We start from the raw sequence: 861 nt of genomic DNA on the forward strand, positions 1-861 counted from the left end.
TAAACAAACAAACAAACAAACAAACTTAAAAAAAATACTTTCAGGGGTGCCTGAGTGGCTCAGTCTGTTAAGCATCTAACTTCAGCTCAGGTCATGATCTCATGGCTGTTCTGACAGCTCAGAGCCTGGAGCCTGCTTTGGATTCTGTGTTTCCCTCTCTCTCTGCCCCTCCCCTGCTCACTCTCTGTCTCTCTCTGTCTCTCTCTGTCTCTCTCTCTCAAAAATAAATAATCATTAAAAAATACTTCTAAAAAGTATAGAATGGAATCTTTCCAGTCATTAAAATATGAGTTTTGGTGGGGGGGGGGGCACCTGGGTGGCACAATCGGTTGAGCATCAAACTCTTTAATTTGGCTCAGGTCATGGGATCAAGCTCTGTGTCACGCTCTGTGCTGAGCAGGAAACTGCTTGAGATTCTCTCTCTCCCTCTGCCCTTCTCCCTTGCTCATGTTCTCTCTCTCTCTCTCAAATAAAAAAAGGGTTTTAAGCTTTTTAATCATTTTTATTTAAATGCTTAATAGACTCTTCCGCCTGATAGAGTTAGGGAGGCGCTGGGGTAGGAGGAAAGGACCTCCGTGGCCAGCACCTGGATGGGGATGGGAGCATATGGGCTTGGGCCGAGGATGTGGCAGCAGGGATGGAGGTCAGCCTCCTTTGTATGATAAGGCATTCACCAAGATGCCAGGTCAGTGGATCACAGAACAGAGTGAACATAAGGCCAACGAGGACTGAGTATAAACTCGTGAGAAGATGTGTTGTTAGGATTTAGATTTGGCTGCGCTAACAGAGAAACGTTTATTTAACTAGACGGAAGTATAATTTTCTTGCAGAGAAACCTAGGCAGGGTGTCTGGAACTGGAT

This window comes from Panthera pardus, unplaced genomic scaffold (assembly GCF_024362965.1).
Source record: "Panthera pardus isolate Hobbes unplaced genomic scaffold, ASM2436296v1 HiC_scaffold_1, whole genome shotgun sequence".
Lineage (NCBI taxonomy): Eukaryota > Metazoa > Chordata > Mammalia > Carnivora > Felidae > Panthera > Panthera pardus.